The sequence below is a fragment of the Epinephelus fuscoguttatus genome, linkage group LG19, assembly GCF_011397635.1.
Source record: "Epinephelus fuscoguttatus linkage group LG19, E.fuscoguttatus.final_Chr_v1".
Lineage (NCBI taxonomy): Eukaryota > Metazoa > Chordata > Actinopteri > Perciformes > Serranidae > Epinephelus > Epinephelus fuscoguttatus.
Genome location: NC_064770.1, coordinates 11,139,359 through 11,159,632, shown reverse-complemented (window position 1 = coordinate 11,159,632; position 20,274 = coordinate 11,139,359). Strand labels below are relative to the sequence as shown.

The 20,274-nt window shown below is 41.7% G+C and overlaps 1 long non-coding RNA gene across 1 annotated transcript in view; it reads left to right on the top strand.

Moving 5' to 3' along the window:
* LOC125878983 (uncharacterized) overlaps positions 1-7,038 on the top strand; it is a 32,263-nt gene extending 25,225 nt beyond the window's left edge. The window contains exons 3-5 of the long non-coding RNA XR_007447821.1: positions 3,097-3,180; positions 4,277-4,404; positions 4,511-7,038. This is a non-coding gene — a long non-coding RNA (uncharacterized LOC125878983). The remainder of the gene's footprint in view (positions 1-3,096; positions 3,181-4,276; positions 4,405-4,510) is intronic.
* Positions 7,039-20,274: the final 13,236 nt, after the last annotated feature.

Here is a 20,274-nt window from a genome sequence, read left to right as displayed (position 1 = left end):
CTCTGGTGTCCTAATTTGGGGTGTGGGGATATTGCTTGTTTTCTCAGTATAATAGGCCATGCAGAGGAGTAATGGCCACACTGCTGTGTAGTTGCATTCCTTCTCCTCTCATCCTTCACTCATTATTCTTTCTCAGGTATGTGCAGCGAGGCCATGTCTACCTTCATTGCTGGTCAAATGGCTGCTCTCTCTTCCTCTCTCTCTGTCTTTCTCATTGTGGGAGTCAGGGATAGAGGGCGAATCTCCCGGGGAAACAGAATCTAGACCAAAGCCTTCCTGTGCGCCGGCCTCATAATTAAATTGGCAGATTAAATTCTCTCTTATTGTGGAGAATTTAATGAATATTCACTTGGCTTTGGATCGTCTGGGTGATGTGAGCTTTGCTTTAGTTATCACATTGACCCCATCAAACTTCAGCCCTCCCTCTGCTCATCAGCTCGACACATACCGAAGACCTTTTGACTTAATTGATCTGTGCTGTAGTGACACTTTGGTTTTCGACCAATACCCAGTAGCTTTGACCTGAAGATGTCAGTGGATTGATACTTTCTTTACAAGTATTCAATACTGTTAGATTTAATTTCCATGCAAAAGATATGACAGTTTCTGGTGTGGACAGGTTGGAATAATCTGACATGTACTTGACAAACACCATGACAGCAGGACTGCGTTTTCCTGACATGTAACCTCTTGCAGTTGGGAGTGTAACAGCTGTCCTCTCTCAGCTGCAAGGGCAGAAGTCACATGATGCCACACCATTGCAAAACATCTCCAGGGAGGAGGTTGAGGTGGATGGTTGGGTCACCAGAGTGTTCGACTTTGACGGAGGTCACGACGGCCCTTGCACCAACAGTCAACATTGGTCTCTTTTATCCATGACAGTAGCATTTTCCTAACCTTAACCAAGCACTTTAATCTGGGGTTAGTTGTTGGGGGGACAATAAAGAGAAATATTTCTCAACAGCAATTTTTGGGGGGGACCAACAAAGTTGCAGTCAAATTTACTGTTGTAACACATTTAATTGGAACCGGCATGGTCAAATGTATTTAATAATTATAATAATGTTTAGAACAGCATCCCTTCTCAATACAGTAGCCCTAAAAGTTTTTAACATGTTCAACCTGTATTACCAAGAATGACTAGTGGCAATGTACATCAAATATGGGTGACGTTTTTCTTATTACAAAGAGTGAAAATCAGGATGAAGATAGTTTCAGTTTGAATTTCTCTTGTCATCATATATTTATGTGGTCATTCAATAAGTGACACTCATTTTATCTCTGCTACAATGCTTCACAAGAATGTAAATCTCTAAACAGATGCAAGTTTCTAGGCATTTCTAATGCGTTTATTGTGGCTTTTCTCAAAACAAGTTGAGTAATTATGCCTCTGAAATTAACTTAAACTTAAATAAGATGTTGCCGAACAGCTTGAAAACAGTAAGTTTCTACTACTTTTATTTGGAGGGTCAATGAGAAGAGCAGATATTTAGCTAAATGAAAAACTGATGTATCATCTACTGTATTAGTTAGGTATGCCCCGATCACGTCTTTTTTGCGCTAATATGGCGGAGTGAAGTTGGTTTCATATTCAACATTCGCTCGTTTTTACCATGTCAACATCAATAACTTTGGCGGTTTTCATGAAGTTATTGAGGTTAAACATGGTAAAAACGAGCGAATGTCTAATATGAAAGCAATTTCACCTCGCTCGCTAATATAGGGTAGGCCAATATGTTGGCCATTGGCTGAGTCCATCTTCAGTTGTTTTTTTGGAAGCGATATGTTGCATGATTTTAATTAATAACTTACTATATGAGGGCGGCACGGTGGTGTGGTGGTTAGCACTCTTGCCTCACAGCGAGAGGGTTGCCGGTTCGATCCCGGGCGTGGGAGGAGTTTGCATGTTCTCCCCGTGTCAGCGTGGGTTCTCTCCGGGCACTCCGGCTTCCTCCCACAGTCCAAAGACATGCAGATTGGGGACTAGGTTAACTGATAACTCTAAATTGTCCGTAGGTGTGAATGTAAGCGTGAATGGTTGTTTGTCTCTATGTGTCAGCCCTGCGATAGTCTGGCGACCTGTCCAGGGTGTACCCTGCCTCTCGCCCGATGTCAGCTGGGATAGGCTCCAGCCCCCCCGCGACCCTCAAGAGGATGAAGCGGTTAGAAGATGAATGAATGAATGAACTTACTATATGAAGTTAACAGTACAGCTGTGAGTGCAATGTGTGCGTCGCTTCCTTATCCTATAGCAAAAGAGTCAACTTCTACTATTAACTAGACAGTTAATTGGAGAAAATGTCCACTAGCCATGATGCTAACGATGGGGACACACTGGTACACCCGAGCGCGTGCGGGCTTGCGTGTGTGCGTGATGTGCTGCTGAACTTGGCTTAGGTCCTGAGGAGTGTATTCGCTGTCAAATAGTCTAAACTGTACACACTGTCACACAGTGTGTGCACATCTCAAAGCAACAATGTCAACTTCTAACTTAGCATGTAGCTAAAATGTCCTCTATCCCTGATGCTAATTTTCGATTTAACTTAATCAACTCGTGCTACAAACATTTAAAAAAAAATTTATGGGCTATTTATGAGCTTTTCCTAATGTTTTGGAAATAAAGAAAGACATTTTTTTTCAAATTAAATGTTTACATGTGTTTTTCAGTATGTACAAAGTTTGATTATCATAAAAACATGTACTATATGCATCATTACGGGATCAGTAAACATTGGCTATTGGCTATAACAGCAGTGTTAATATCAGATATTGGTATGAGCCAAAATGTTAAATGCATCCCTACTTACAAGCAATATCTTGTTTGTGTTTACTTGAAGCAAGAAATAGTGCAATGTTGTGTTGCATTATGCAGCATTTGGTTTGAATGAAAAACAGTGGCATGTTGTGTAAAATTATTAAATTTACATATAGTTCTAATTAAATTGTTTATATCTTATTTGTACACATTAATAGCACACTATAATAAGCATAAAAGGCAAAAAATGGAGTTCCCAAAAATAAAAACGGAACGTAATTTGGAAAAAATAAAACAGATTTTATAGGGCCCTACGTAATGTTTTGTGTTGTTTTGTGCAGCATCAGGTGCCATGTCTCCAAGTTCACCACATCCTCCTGCTCCATCGACATCATCACAAGTTAAACACAGACACCCAGTGGACGGTAGGTTTCTGCAGTGAACATATGGTCAATGTTGGGGAGTAACAGTGGTTAACTACATGTAGTTCAATTACTAATTCACCTACACTTTACAGTAGTTGGTGGTAGTTTGACTATATTCAAATATCAGTGACATCTTCAGTATTGAACTACTTTTCATCATGTAGTTTAGGTAATTGATTACAAACTACATATTCATAGTGTTCTCAAAACATTTTTGTCACACAATATGGCACAATGCCACAGCTCATTGGCCACGGTTGTCATATAATGACAGCCACATGCTATTTGATTAAAATGATTTGTGACCAAGATGTTTCCGAGCTACAGTGGTGGACAAAGTACTCAACCACAGTACTTAAATCAAAGTATAGATAATCCTCGTCAAATATTACTCAATTGCAAGTGAAAGCTGCTCAGTCAAAATTTTACTCGAGTTAAAGTACTTGAGTACTTGCTTTTAAAATATTTAAGCATTCAAAAGTACATGCTTTCAGAAATACTTCAGTATGTTATTAAATAGCACAATTTACAAAGTATAGTTTCTAATATCAATACATTGCTGTATTATTTTGACAAGTCATTTTCAGAAGCTTGTAACTCTGTGAAATCACCTAATGAAGTCGCTGACTTGCATGTAAAAGCACTATGCTACACAAAGCCTGATGTATTTCTGCTTTTACATCAATCCCAGTTGAGAACAGCTACTGTGGTTGGTTTCCCTCTGTGAGGAACAAAGTGTGTGGCCAATTGCCTTTTTAGAAAGCTCTGCTTAGACTAAAAGTACACTAATAGTATCGACAACTTTCCTAGAAATGTAGTGGAGTCAAAAGACCAAGATTTGATTTTGAAATGCAGTGAAAGTCAGAAGTTTCCACACAAAAAACAAATGCTCAAGTAAAGTACAGATACTAAAAAAAATTACTCAAGTACAGTACTCAAGTAAAAGTACTTTGTTACTGTCCACCACTGGCAGTTGATCTGTTCTGTAGACTGATATGTACTATTGATGGTGATGACGGGTTTATTCTGTTTTGATGTTATTTTAATTTCCTAAAATTGATTATTGCCTGTTTTCATCACTTCATCCCACCGGAAGTGTCAAGACTCTTTGGTCCCTACTCACATGGCGAAGAAGACCAATGTCTAGGCAGCGACCCACAAACACAGATTGGTCATGCCACCATTTTTATTCATCCACTTCAAAGGAACCTCGATCTGGAGCCTGTAAGTTTCTCACTTTAAAACTGTTGTTCCATTCTTAAATTTACAGATTATGAATGAGTCTCATCATTATTTTCTATGCTGAATTTTCAAATGATCTCCTCAACAGATATGTCAACCAGGATGCAGTGGTGAGCTGGTTGGACTGCCGCAGAAATGTGTGGCATGCGGAGAAGAATTTCATTTTTCCAGTATCAAAGCTCACAGTGACGAATGCATGAGGTATTGCTCAACAGAGCTGAAGTATCACATTTTTAAGCACATTGCATGTGTCGGCATGCCGGTATGATAAGATAAGATAATACTTTGTCTATTTGCACAAAAATTTGTCTTGCTTCTCCATCTCACAATCTGTCATCCATCCACAAGCAGGACACAATAAAAATATAAGACATAAGCATGAGATTCTGGCGGTATGGTAATCGTAAACAAAAATAACACGGTTTTGCGGTTACAGCTCTAAAATGTTAGTCTGAGTATCAGACTGAAGATTAAAGATGTCTACAGGGGTTTTGGTGTGTTGACATTCGCATACAAAATGAACAGTTAGTTGTGCAGGCTGCATGAAGAGTTCTCACACCGCTGAGAAAGAGTTTAAAGAATAAGCTAGATAGGATGACGATGAAAAATAAAAATAAAATAGCATGGTTACATTTTCATTTTGTGGTTGCTTGCAGGAACATGAAAATAGCTTAATATATGTATCATTTATTGTAGCACGTGCCAATATGCTACTGTGTTCCCTTCATAGATAAATACTCTGCTACAGCAGCCAGTGAGCTGGATGGCCAGAACCCACCAGCAGAGTGGGAGGAGCAAGGTTCCACATGTGGCGCCTTATAGAAAATCAGTAGGCATGCAGTACAAACTTAATGGGTTAGTCATACTGATAATAGGTTTGTCTTCTATCCTTTAAAGTTTGGTGAGGCTAGGACTAAGTCTTTTCAAGATATTAATGCCCAAACATGGCTTACCAGGTAAGACATTTTTGAGAGAGTGTAAGAGTTAAGGAGCAGCAAGGGCCAAAACATAATAAAAATATGATATTTTGTAAAACTAGTTGAGATCATTAATATTCTTCAGATACCTAATCAATTTATGGTTTCCGCCAATATGCCATAAACTGTTGGGCGCCGGTACAGAGTAGTTCCTGCGCTTCCGTGGGTTAAGCTGAAGGGTGCGCATCACAACCCCATGAGGATCCACACGCCGCATGGATTCCTGCACATGTTGTCCTATTAAAACAGAACCTAACAGAATTAGGTGTATTACAAAACCAAGCTGGCCCTTTCCCAATCTCTCTGTAAATTCATAAGTAGACCAATTCCAGTCTAAATTAAATCATATTCTTTTGCACATTATCACAGGGCTTAAAGTTCTCCGGCACAGCAACGGAATACTGGCATGGCACTGACACAGGATGCCAGAAGCAGTTTTCAGACCAGCCGCACAGCTCCATGTCGGCTTACAGCTAGCTCGTACTCTGCAGCGATTGTTTCTGGTCTATTTGTTTTTGCGAGCAACGAGCTTAGCAGCGAGCAGCGAGCAGACAGGGCATCAGACACAGAAACAGCATAGAGAAATGTGGAAAGTTTTCAAAATAAAACACCCTGTGTTATTCTGCATTTTGACACCAAGATTTACTGCAAAAGTAAGCCTGTATCCGTTCCAAATATTGGTTATCTGTCTCCTTGGTCACTAATAATCAGTAATGGCCCCAGAAAAAATCCTGAAAGCACTTCAGACACAGAAATAAATCCCAAAAACATTTAAGGCACAAATTTTTTCCTTGCTTTAAGCCCTGTTGTCAGTAGTAGATCAGCAAGTAGCTCAAATCCCAACCTGTTGGTAAATTATCCCCAGATGCTATAAATAGGTAATGACTAAAATTCCTTACGCTGTATGCGGATGCCTTGTGCATTCAAGTGCCCAACCATCATTTTGTATCCACAGTTGGGATGGTTCCGCAGAATCTGGGTCACACCTTTATCCAGATCATTGTCGTCCAATGGAGTAAGTAGATTGTGGACTCTGATAATAAAAAACAAACAGTTAATATGACACAGATATAACCACAGTACAACCAAAACCAGTGGTGGATAGTAACCAAGTACATTTACTCAAGTACTGTAATTAAGTACAAATTTGAGGTACTTATACTTTACTTGAATATTTCCATTTTATGCTACTTTATACTTCCACTCCACTACATTTCAGAGGGAACTATTGTACTTTCTACTACACTACATTTATTTGACAGTTTTACTTCATTTTGAGATGACAATTCTTCATACCTTTCCTGTCCAGTGAAAATCATATTATCTCCAAATATGTTGATTTTGAATGTTTGTGATAAATTGAAGGATCAACGTGTTTCTTCATGGGTTTAGAAAATGCTCCAAACTTCTTAAGCTGAATGAACTATTTAAAACCCCTCATGGCTCAGCTGGAAAATGCATCATCACAAAGTTGAAAACAGCTTGTTGACTTTTTAGAGATGCACGGTTCTCACAGGACAACAACACTAAGAACATATTCACCTCAGTGAAGTGTGTAAATGTTTGGAATGAATATTCTCTTGTTTTTAACCTTGTGTTTCTTGTGTCTTTGCAACTGTATCTCAACATCATGGTAAATGAGGGAAACCTCAATGATCTTTAAGACTTAAATAAAGGTTGAACAAACCCTAACTGGCCTGTTGTATACTATACACTACACAATAGTGTGTAAAGTAGTTCAAATTTGCTCAATATTAAACATCTGCAGCAGTAAAATGCAACATACACATTAATGCAGCAGTAATATTAATTCAGTAAAACACTGACAGGGATAATTTTACTGCACAATGAGTTCTTTTACTTTTGATACTTTGAAGTACATTTGGTTGATAATACTTACATTCTTACACTTAAGTAATGTTTTGAATTTCAGAAAAGTTCTAAATCATAAAATTTCACCAAAAGAAGTCAAACAGTTGAAAATTTTCGGCCAAAAATTCACAAAAAGTAAAATTTCTTTATAAAAAGTTGAAAATTTTCACAAAATGTTCCCCAAACACATCAAAACATTTCATAAATAAGTCAAACAAAAATCTCAAAAATGTCAAATTTGCAAAAAGGATGGTAGACTTTTGCTATACAGTCTATGACTTTTACCAAAATAAAGTTTTACACACAAATACAAGACAGGACAAGCCAAAATTTGATTAAAATTACCTAATATCATATTGTTCCATTCTCTGACGAATGGTTCTCTCGCTCACCCCAAACAAATCCGCAATATCTCGAGCTGTGAGCGCCAAAAGGAGCCGAGCTTGGATTTCATCTGGAGGTAAAATGTAGGGAGGGTGTCCAGCCGATGCTTCCTCTGTCTAAGAGATTAAGTGAAACTGGCGGGCGACTTCTTGCAGACCGTTTAGCACTGATAGGTCAACTTCAACATCCATATCAGCAGACAGTTGGCATAAATCCTCCATTATTCTCCCCAGACGAAACTCAATATAGTCCTTAGCTTCACTGTTCTCGACACTGTCAGCTAATGATCTTAAATCATTGGCAATGGCCCGGACACAACTCTCCATTACTCCACAGTGTTACCAACGTCAGCCTAGCTAAGTGGCTAGTAGCAACAGTGAAGACAGCACTAGTAGAGCACATTGATGTGACCAATCAAGCTTTAGACTGATGTTAGGACCACCCACCTCATTACCATACATACACAGAAATGTAGAAATAAATAAATGTGGAAATGTGGAAATACAGAAATAAATACAGAATCAAATGTAGAAATGCAGAAATAAAAAAAAAAGAAAATACATAAATAAATAATGTGGAATTAAATAAATAAATGTAAAAATGCGTAAATAAATAAATGTAAATATATTTATTTATTCTTTTATTCATGTATTTAATTATTTATTTCATCATTAATTTATTTACATATTTATTTATTTATACTTATGTATTATCCTTGTAGAAATAAATAAATAAATAAATATATGTAGAAATACATAAATAAATGTAGACATAAATAAATAAATAAATAAATACAGAAATAAATAAATGAATAAATGTAGAAACGTAGAAATACATAAATAATAATAATAAATAAGTTGACTATGCTTATACTATACTTACAATCAGAGCCAAGGAAATGAGGGAACTAATTGTGGAAGATTGCAGACAATAAAAGGTATTAAATACATTTTGTTTTCCTTTTTTGACATTTTATTAGCAAGTGCATTTCAAGCTCACACTCTGGGGTTTTATGTTTGTGTTTTGTTATCTTCATTGTAGAAATCTTCATTTACAGTAAGTGGCAAAACAGAATGTAAGGCATCATAGTGAACAGGCATCTCTCAATAGGACGACAGGGTCAACATGGCAGCAGGACATATGTTAAATGTAATACAGTCAAAAGGGGTAAAAAACACTATATTAAAAAGAAAAAAAAAGAAAAAAAAAGGAGGCTGTCCTCCTCCAAAATCCAATCAACCACACAGCATTTTAACAAGCAGAAATTACAACCTGTAGTTTGGTTTTCTGTTAGGTCGCAACATAGAAATAAAATGACAGTAAAATGAATATTCCCAGTCATATCAACATAGCAGGATGGTTAGTGTGGCGGCCATGAGTTGGTGTACCTTTGTAGTAAGTTAACTTACAAACCAGCTTTGTGAATTATTTCAACCTAAGAAGAACTGGTGATTGTTGGTAGATAACTAACAAGACTAACTGAGACAGTGAGATTCATTTTGTTCCTGTCAAGTTTTACAAAGCGTGAACGAGGCAATTAAGCCAACGTTGGTGTTAGCTTTTCCTGCTTCCCCAGTCAGTACACTAATGTGGGGCCCAGATGGGCTCCACCAGGGCTGATATGTGGGGCCCAGTCTGGCTGCCCAATTGGGGCCCAGCTAAATTTGTCCTCAGTTTCCATGGAGGCCCCACATGTGTTAGCCCTGATGGGCTGATGATGGGCCCTTGCTGGGCTTCATGCGGGTCCCACATGAGCAGAACTGTTTTTCCCCATGTGGGTCCCACAGATTTTCCCTTACATGGGTTGATGATGGGCCCTTGTTGGGCTTCATACAGGTCCCATGTGGGCAAAACAAGTTTCTCCCATGTGGAGGCTATGGAGTTTTTCATGGGTTGGTGATAGGACCCAACTCAGTTTTATGTAGTGCTTGTGTGGACCACAGCAGATGCATATGGACTAAATCACATTCACGTGGATTCCTAATTACAAATACATACATGTTTATATATATATATATATATATATATATGAATACATGTGTTACATATTATATTTAGTTTAGTAAAGAAAGGTGTGTAAAAGTAAAACTAAAATGTTTTTATATATTCAATGAACAGAGACAGTTGATGTTTTTTTCAATACAGTAGCAATGGTAATGAGATTGGTATTAAATAGGGGTGATGATACATTATGACGTCTAATTGAAGAGTAAAACAGTGATTAGAAGACTAAAAAGCTAATATAGGAGCCTTGGGTCAAAGGTTGTAAAAAAAAAAAAAAGGGGGGGGGGGGCTAAACAAATTTCTAAGGAAAACAGTTTATTCAACAACTGTAAATATAACAAAAACGGAGTAATGCACAGAATGTTGTGTGGGTGTGCATGTGTGGATGGTCTTCTTGTACTTGGCCTACTCCTGTGTCCATCCTGTTCCAATGACCCTTTGAAAAGAAAAAAAAGATGAAGCCAGACCTTAGCACATTTAATAGTACTTTGAGATAGCTGATTACTGTGATCTATTAAGTATCTCAAAGGTGCTCCAAATTGAATTTACGACTTTTATAGACCCTATATAGTGATATGAATCTATTACAGCTAAATTGTCATGAAATTTAAACCCAAAATGGCAAAACAACAGATAGGAAGGGGTTGGGGTGATCATACATGTAACAAACATGATTCCTAACTATAAATAAAAAATATTCCTTAATTTTTATATTTTTTAAACCTTTAAGTGCTGTATTTGTTTTCATGCCAAAATTCACACCATGATCATGAACACAGCAAACGCTATAAAAAAATAAAAAGTAAAGAGTGTAGAAAAAGCACTGGGGCCTCATTTATAAAGCTTGCTTACGCACAAAACAGGGCTTGAAAGTGGCGTACGCCACTTACCACGCAAAGGTTGTGATTTATAAAAATAAACTTGGCGGGAGAATGTGTGCACCTGTAAGCAAATTCTGAGTCATGTGTGCGCACATTTTGGAGACACTGGGAAGTGGCGACGCCGATGGTGAGGTGGAGAAGTGGAGTCAGATTTTTATTGATGTCTCACACAAATTTAATGTCACGCTATATCCACCTTAGATCCATGTTATCATTGAAAATAAATCCAGCAGCCTTATTTTGCGCTTGGAGTGAGTGATAATTGTTTCATAAAAACATTGTAAAATCCAACTCAAATCCTGAATTGAAATTCTTTCTAAATACGTATTTAATCCGCACTGCCTCTAACGTCTCACTATCCACTCTGTGAGTGCGGGAGGGGGAGAGGATGGCGCGACTGCATGGAATATATTTATTTATTTAGCTAAATATTTCCAGCGCATTTATCATGTCTCGAAATACAGCCATTAAGCATAACCGTTACACTCATTTCATCAGCCCTACTTAGACATGTGCTGTTCATGACAAAACCGGCATGAAGAAACGTGTTCGCCTATTACACTTTCATCTTTGAATTGTATTTCAAATTACACATTGTATTTTGGGACAGGGATACCACTGGTTCATGCTGTAATTCAGGCCGGGTGTCTGATCAGACTAATTGCCATAAACATATAAATACTGCGGTGACCCTCGTGCGTAATTGCGCAAGATGGCACTGGCACATACTCCTTTTTGCCTCCACCTTTAAAAAATGTGATTCTTTATGTTGCACATCCATGTCAAACATCCTCAAATTTAAAAGCAACACATTAACTACATGTTGGTAAAGGAGTAGAAATATTTGGTCTACCTTTAGATCAGACCACTTTTTTTTTTTTTGGTTCTGTCACTGTCCGTGCATTCCCACAGACACAGCTGACAGCATCAGCAGCGTTGATGTGTTGCCACTTTTTTTCGCTTTCTTTTATTCGTGATCCCGCTTCTGTGGCCACCAAATAAAATCTTTATTCAGTCCTCCACCTCCTGTTCAAGGGTTTCTAGCTCATTCTCGGTGAAATTGTGTTTTTTGGTTTGTTTCTCACCCGTCGCATGCCGGCTTTTTTATATGCAGATCGCATTCATGAGGTGATTTGCATGACCATTTATGGTTGAACTAGGGCGTGTAGAGGGTGGAATATGAGGCGGATCTGGGTGCGCACAACTCCAGGAGGTCTGTGACTTATAACGAGGACATTGCGTGCAAGTGTGCGTGCGCACGGTTTTATAAATCCGATTATTTTTTGGCGCACGCCATTTTCAGCTTTTGGGCGCAAGTCAACTTTTAGTAGGCCCCTGAGCACTGTGTCTGTCATTTATATCTTGCATATTTTGTGACTTACTGGTTTTGCTCTCCTCCATGTGCTCTCATGGCACGGTTGCATCCCCTGTCCCTGGCACCAATCAGCCATTTTGGCACTGCCTTTTCTGCATCCTTCCTTGTTATGTCTTTGGTTAGGGAATATTTTTTCAAACTCCCTGTAAGTGACATCCAGAAAGAGCATAAGAGTGAAGCTTGTTATTGTCTAATTCGAGGCACTTTGTTAAGGTGAACTTATTAGGTGATGGATCAGAAATGAAGATCAAGCTACTCAAAGCTGTCTTTGCTATTTTATCATTAAAAATCAAAGCGGCACAAGATTATATTCAGGAGCGAGTGTAAAAGGCGCTGTATGTAAGAATGTGGCCAAAACAGGTACTGCACTCAAATTCAAAATACTGCCACGAGTTGTGTCCGCCCCTCCTCCCCTACAGCTTCCAGGTTGCTGGACAGCGGCACGCTGGAGACTGATTTGTTTGCCCACGGGCGGCTGCTGTGGCAGGGCCGCGTCGCCGCGTCCTTGATCTTCGGTTTTCCAGCGGACTGTTCGAGCAAGTCTGGCTTCTCTTCTGCTAACGCTGCTGCCGGGATACAGCTGAGGAGGAGCCGGCTGCTAATGCTATGTACTGGGACACTGCTAATGCTGCTTGCCGTGCTGCTGTAGCTCAGTCGTAACTGTAACTGATGCTGAGACTCTACTGACTGCGTGACTGGTAGACGGCGGTGGGTGGCACAACAGGCCAAAACACAAATTCAAAACATAAACATGATTTGCAGACTGTAATTTTTTTTTTAAATACGAATATTCTGGCTGTACTATTGTTGTCAGTGAGATCAGTATGTTATATGAACATTATTCCTTAATCTCTGTGACATATTAGGAGGATTTTCCGACTATTTGCTTTAGATTTCTTACATATAGCTCCTTTAAGTGTTCCCAACGCAGTTGCTTTATGACACTGATGATCAATGAACAATGTGCTCAAAACAACACTGATGTTGTGTTGAGAATAAATAAATAGCATTAGAAATGTTCCGTGCACATATTCACTTCTCAGTAATTAATTAAATGATCTAACCCACAACCGTGTCAGTTTGTTATTAACTTGGATTTTTAGATATAGACGGAAGACGGGGGAAACAATATAGGAAATGAAATGATGATGTTTATGGAATGTTTATTTGGAGATGGGTAAGTTTATGGTGTTAATTACGCTTCAGACTCCGCATGTTGGACAGCTAGCGCAGTTGTTTCTGCCGTTGCCATGACAACATGCGTACATGAACCAGTCACCTGTTAACCTGAAACTCAGGCTGGTCATGGCTTTTCATATGTCTGAAAACGTCGCAGCAGATTTACAAACAGGCGTTATTTGGATAAACTGACCGCATATGGGGAATCTACATGGTTGCTTTTTCGCCTGAAAAAATGTTAAATGTTAATAATGTGACTCAACAGTCCCACTGTGAAAACTGCAGCTGCTTGTGACTCTGCTAGTCTCCACTCTGTTCTCCTACAGAAAAACGCCGTTTTTTCATTTTCAGTTTTTCCATTTTGGTTTCAAGACGTAAAAACAGACCCATTTGCTTATTTTTCTGATTTTGTTTTGAAATGGAATAATGAAAGAACGAACCATACACGGATTCAACATACAGAGTTGCTCACTAACTGTCACAAAGGTAAACGTTCGGCATTATGATGGCACATCTACATTGCTAATGCATGCGTGGCACTGTGTTATAGTATGTGTTGTTCTATGTCTGTGTACATATAGCATAAGAAATCATACTCACTGTGCCATAAAATGCATTATGAATCGTCATGACATTAGCCAACATGCGAGCCTCCTAGTGGAAACGGAAACACCGTTCGCGGGTAAAAAAAAGAGTTTAGCCAATCAGACCCTGCTGGCAGATGTTGGGATTATGGGTAATGTAGTACTTCTTTGTGACTACATGAAAATTAATTGTTGTCAAAAAACCTCTAGATATGAGTGTCGATCGTCTGACAGTTGCATAGTTCTAACATAATTAGTGAGTCTACATTGGCAAGTTAGGACATTACATGTTAAACTCATTTGAGTCATAGCATGCTAGCTAACGGATGTTTAGCCAGCCAAGAACATCGCTAAAGGGAAAAAAAAGTAGTTGAACAAACTTTTAGGTTTACACAGTGGTTTTTTCAGTTTTATAGTTTATAGTTTTTTAGTGTTGTTTGTTAGTCAGGACTTATCTTCGACACTGTTTGGCCCAACTCAAAACTCCTCTTCAACCACTGAAATATTTTAGGCGCTGATCCTGAGCGGCAACTCCAGAATGAATGAGTCATCGCTGGTTATTGGGAGATTACTTTCTCTCATTTCCATGACAACCCCTGCCACGCACACACACTGTTTATAAAAAAAATGCAATGACTATTTTAAACAGCAGATAGACTATCTACGGCTGTGGTTGATTTTATTCAGGTTTTTCCCTTTTTTTCTTTTACCTCACATTATAGTGGCTTAAATACCAAAACATTTTGATGACACCTTAAGTGTCAATAATACAGCAGTATATAACAATATTATTTTACCTAAAACAATTTAATTTACAGCTCATTTCACAATAGGCTATGGCCCAGTTGGGACCCATCTTGTTTCCATATGTGCTAGCCAACTGGGATATCACTCGCCCATGTATATTCTTCTGGGAATTAAACCAGCTTCGTGAATTAAATATTTATTTCAGCCTAACAAGAACTGGTGATTGTTGGTAGATAACTAACAAGACTAACTGAGACAGTGAGATTCATTTTGTTCCTGTCAAGGTTTACAAAGAGTGAACGAGGCAATTAAGTTAACGTTGGTGTTAGCTTTTCCTGCTTTGATATGCAATTTTCGAGCAGAGGCCTATAAAATAGGCTTAGGGTTTATTTAACTCCACAATCCAATGTTGAAAGAACAGAGCATATTTATATGCACCTGAGAACAATAACACAAACCACGAGGAAAGGTTTCTGCTAAAGAGCTCAATGGATTAAAAAAAAAAAATCTTACCTAATAATAACAAATTTGTTTTCATCTCATGCCCTCCTGACTTTAGCTGTTTACTTTCTTTCTTCACTTCCGTTCCTCTTCTCATTTTCTGAGCTGAACTGCCGATCAACACCATGAAGACTGGGTCGACAGATGTTGGCCGTCCGTAAGTGTCTGTCACCCTAGTCTTTGTGATGTGTCCTGCACCACTGGCCCTCATCGGCCCTCGTCTGCTTTTTTTTTCAGCATGTTGATTCTGAGTGGGAGATGGCAGAGCCTGCTGGTGAATGAAATCACTGATTGGTGGTTCAGGTCAGGGGTCCATGTCATTGGTTTGACAGCCCATTGGTTCGACATCCCATTAGTCCGACTGTCCGCGGTGCTGAATGGCTCGTGGTGGGCGTATGGTGCGCCGTGACCGGCTTGAGGTGGAGCAGGCTCACGGCTTATGAGTTTGTCACTTTCTTTTTCATTTTAACCCACACCATGATCTTTTCCTGACCCTAACCAAGTGGTTTTTGTGCCTAAACCTAACCAGACCTTAACCACAGGGCATCATGATGATTTCGGAACGGACTTCGGAACAATGAGTTTAATATGGTCGGAACAATGGGATGTCGAACCAATGGGCTGTCGGACCAAAGAGCAGTTCCCCAGTTCAGCACATGAGAAGAGAAAAGGAAGTCAAGAAAGAAAAAACAAACAGCTGAAATTAGAGGGAGTGAGACCAAAACAAACTTGTTCCATAAGGTCAGATTATTTTTCTTTAACCATTGAGCTCTTTAGCAGAAATGTTTCCTGATGCTTTGTGTTATTGTTCACCAGCCGTGTGAACCCGACTCTCATACCCATTGACTGGATACAGTAGGTAAACACAACCAAATCCAAATCTGTAAAGGAAACAGCATTTGAGTTAGCAGGTGTAAAAGCAGACCAGCAAGGTTAGATGTGTCCATAATTCAAGTAGTGTACTGTATGAACAAATTCTGTTTGTACTTACAGAAAACATAAGCACTGACAAGCATCAAACAAACTGTGACCTCTCTCCAACAAGTCCTCCAACCTATTTGAGCACATAAGTTGTATGTTCATAGCTGAAAATGAGCCACAGGAGCGTTTCCTAAATTATAGAGCAGTAAACACGGCAGCAATGTTACGAAACAGTCATAGTTGCAGTTGCACCAAAACTACATGGTTAGGTTAAAAAAAATGGTTTGGCTTGAATTAAGTATGTTTGTTTTGAAGGTAACATTATATATCTCGTGTAAAATATGTCACACAAAATTACTCACATGACATTTGTCACCTCACGCATGTTGACATACTACGTTTTGACTCTACACTTATTTTTGGTTCCACATTGGACACGGACACCAGTTTCCAGGATGAAAATCTGGTGCTTGCTTTACCCACCCAGCTCCCATCCTAGCGGACTTTGTCACTCTTTAAACTACATTGCCTGACTTCCTCATTTTCCCCTGTAATAATTACTACGGCCACTAGGGGTCGCCATCCATAGAAATAAAATGAGAAGAAAGGACACTGAACTGTTTGCCATGGTCATGTTATTTGACAAAATATGTGATTTTTGTTAGTGTTTGTGGTGACAGCACATGTCAGTGGGACCATAAAGTCAGTCACACTCATTAGTTTGACAACGTCGTTTTGGCCTATTTTTATATATTATATAAATTATAGTTTTATATTTTAAACAGCTCCACGTTTCAACTCATGGCCGCCATGCTAACCATCCTGCTATGTTGATATGACTGGGATTGTCCTGCTGCCATGTTGACCCTGTCGTCCTATTGAGAGATGCCTGTTCACTATGATGCCTTACATTCTGTTTTGCCACTTACTGTAAATGAAGATTTCTACAATGAAGATAACAAAACACAAACATAAAACCCCAGAGTGTGAGCTTGAAATGCACTTGCTAATAAAATGTCAAAAAAGGAAAACAAAATGTATTTAATACCTTATTGTCTGCAATCTTCCACAATTAGTTCCCTTCATTTCCTTTGTGTGCTGCATGACTATTGCATGCAGCAATAGTAAAAATCAACAGCACCATCAAAACAAGCATGAGTATTTAGATTAAAGTTACAATGTGTAATTTACGTGGTTTATTAGCAAATATCAACTATTGCTTTCATAAATATATATTTACTAAAGTGTAATGCAATTCACATACAAATGGAAGCTTTCTCATAGGCTTAGAATGATGCTAGACAGGTAATTCAATCTGCTATTTTAGAATCATTGTGGCTTCATGTTTGCAACTACTTTTCCCTCTTGTCTAAGTTCGAGTGACGGCTACGTTTACGTGCTAACGTTATCTTAGCCTTAGCTAACGTTATCCCAGAGCTACAGCTAAATGGTTAGCCTAGCCTACAGCCTGATCTGAGCTGCTGCGAAGGCTGCCGCTCTCTCCTCCTCTTCCTTCTGGGTAGCCGAGACACTAACGTTACCTCCTCACCTGGCCGTTCCTGCACTGCCTCTACCCCCTCACCCCCTTCCTCTCCCTGGTCTTCCTCCTCTCCCTCTCCCTCATCTCCCTGTAGTCCCTCCAGCGTGTTCTGGGGCGGCCCCGAGGTCTCCTCCCAGTTGGACACGCCTGAAACACCTCCCAAGGGAGGTGTCCGGAAGGCATCCTTACCAGATGCCCGAACCACCTCAATTGGCTCCTCTCGATGTGGAGGAGCAGCGGCTCTACTCTGAGTCCTTCCCGGATGTCCGAGCTCCTCACCCTATCCCTAAGGCTGAGCCCAGCCACCCTGCAGAGGAAACTCATTTCGGCCACTTGTACTCGCGATCGCATTCTTTCGGTCACTACCCAAAGCTCGTGACCATAGGTGAGGGTTGGAACGTAGATAAATCGAGAGCTTAGCTTTTTGGCTAAGCTCCCTCTTCACCACAATGGACCAGTTAAGCGCCTGCATCACTGCTGACGCCGCCCCAATCCGCCTGTCAATCTCCCACTCCATCCTACCCTTAGTAGTGAACAAGATCCTGAGATACTTAAACCCCTCCACCTGAGGAGGGACCTCCCCCCCCGACCTGGATTGGGCAATCCACCCTTTTCCAGCTGAGGACCATGGCCTCAGACTTGGAGGTGCTGATTCTCATCCCAGCCGCTTCACACTCGGCTGCGAACCGTCCCAGCAAGAGCTGGAGATCACTGTTCGATGGAGCTAGGAGGACCACGTCATCTCCAAAAAGCAGGGACGAGATCCTCCCGTCAACGAACCTGACACCCTCCACCACTCGGCTGCGCCTAGAAATTCTGTCCATAAATGTTATGAACAGGACCGGTGACAAAGGGCAGCCCTGGCGGAGTCCAACCCTCACCAGGAACAGGTCTGACTTACTGCCAGCCACGCGAACCAGACTCATGCTCCTTCGGTACAGGGACTGCATGGCCCTTAGCAAGGGGCCACCAACCCCATACTCCCGGAGCAACCCCCACAGGATGCCCCTGGGGACACGGTCGTAAGCCTTCTCCAAATCCACAAAACACATGTGGACTGGTTGGGCAAACTCCCATGCCCCCTCCAACACCCTGGCGAGGGTAAAGAGCTGGTCCACGGTTCTGCGTCCGGGACGAAAACCACATTGCTCCTCCTCAATCTGAGGTTCAACTATCGACCAGACCCTCTTCTCCAGCAGTAGACTGGTCAGCCAGGACAGCCCTACAACATCCAGAGCCTTGAGATATCCAGGACGAATCTCATCCACCCCCGGGGCTCCGCTGCCTCGGAGTTGTTTCACTACCTCGGCAACTTCTGCCCCAGAAATTGGACGACTCGCCCCCGAGACCCCTGTCTCTGTTTCCTCACTGGAATACGTGTTGGTGGGATTGAGGAGCTCCTCAAAGTATTCCTTCCACCGCCCGACAATGGCTTCAGTTGATGTCAGCAGCTCCCTGCTCCCACTGTAAACAGTGTGAGCAAGTTGCCGCCTTCCCCCCCAAGGCGCCGGACGGTTTGCCAGAACCTCTTTGGAGCCGATTGATAGTCTTCCTCCATGGCCTCACCGAACTCCTCCCACGCCCGAGTTTTTGCCTCCACGACTGCCGCCGCTGAGCTCCACTTGGCCCGCCGGTACCCATCAGCTGCTTCTGGAGACCCACAGGCCAACCATGCCCTGTAGGACTCCTCCTTCTTCAGCCTGACAGCTCCCCTCACCTCTGGTATCCACTAGTGGGTTCAGGGATTACCGCCGTGACTGGCCCCAGCGGCCTTGTGGCCACAGCTCGCAAACGCTGCCTCGACAATGGCAGAGCAGAACAAGGCCCATTCGCACTCAATGTCCTCCTCCGAAGCTCTCCCGGAGGTGGGAGTTGAAGATCATCTGGACAGGTTCTTCCGCCAGGCGTTCCCAGCAGACCCTCACTGTTCGTTTGGGCCTGCCAGGTCTGCGTGGCGTCTTCCCCCGCCATCTGATCCAACTCACCACCAGGTGGTGATCAGTTGACAGTTCTGCTCCTCTCTTCACCCGATTGTCCAGAACATATGGCCGCGGGTCAAATGATACGACTACAGAGTCAATCACTGACCTGTGACCTAGGCTGTCCTGGTGCCACGTGCACCGATGGACATCCTTATGTTTGAACATGGTGTTAGTTATGGCCAAATTGCGACCCGCACAGAAGTCCAATAACTGAACACCACTTGGGTTCAGATCGGGCAGGCCGTTCCTCCCAATCACGCCCCTCCAGGTCCCGCTGTCATTGCCCACGTGACCGTTGAAGTCCCCCAGCAGAACAATGGAGTCCCCGGTCGGGGCACTGTCCAGCACCTGTCCCAGGGACTCCAAAAAGGGCGGGTACTCTGAACTGTTGTTCGGTGCATAAGCGCAGACAGTCAGGACCCGTTCCCCGACCCGAAGGCGCAGGGAAGCAACCCTTTCGTCCACCGGGGTAAACCCAAGCGTGCAGGCAGAGAGTCTGGGGGCTATCAGAAAGCCCACCCCGGCCCTCCGCCTCTCACCCAGAGCAACTCCAGTGAAGGAGAGAGTCCAACCCCTCTCAAGGACTTGGGTTCCAGAGCCGGAACTATGTGTCAAGGTGAGGCCGACTATATCTAGCGGGTAGTGCTCACCCTCTTCCACAAGCTCCGGCTCCTTCCCCGCCAGACAGGTGACATTCCATGTCCCAAGAGCCAACTTCTGTAGCCGAGGATCGGACCACCAAGGCCCCTGCCTTGGTCTGCTGCCCAATCCACATAGCACTGAACCCTTCTGGATCCCTCTGCGGGTGGTGGGCCTGCAGGGGGACGAGCCCATGTAGCCGGTTCGGGCTGGGTCCAGCCGGACCTCATGGGCAAAGGCCCGGCCACCAGGCGCTCGCCCACGGG